Genomic DNA, 211 nt, shown 5'->3' on the forward strand with positions numbered 1-211 from the left:
AGGTGCATGGTTTCGTGTAGAATATTTGGCAATAATGCTTAGGGGCCTAAATATGCTTATTCAGGGCCCGAGCGCCGAAGGCCCCATTGGAATATAAGGAATTAATCTTTATTATTATTAGGGCCCGAGCGCCGACAGCGGCGAAGGCCCTATTGGAACTAAAGGAATTATTAGGGCCCGAGCACGAGTGCAAGGAACCTATTGTTTTTGT

At 46.4% G+C, this 211-nt stretch overlaps 1 protein-coding gene across 1 annotated transcript in view; it reads right to left on the reverse strand.

The window, feature by feature from the left end:
- The window catches only part of LOC116693953 (ovochymase-2), a 34,012-nt gene that overhangs the window by 28,026 nt on the left and 5,775 nt on the right, over nt 1-211 (reverse strand). The window lies entirely within an intron of this gene.

Source organism: Etheostoma spectabile, chromosome 8 (assembly GCF_008692095.1).
Source record: "Etheostoma spectabile isolate EspeVRDwgs_2016 chromosome 8, UIUC_Espe_1.0, whole genome shotgun sequence".
Lineage (NCBI taxonomy): Eukaryota > Metazoa > Chordata > Actinopteri > Perciformes > Percidae > Etheostoma > Etheostoma spectabile.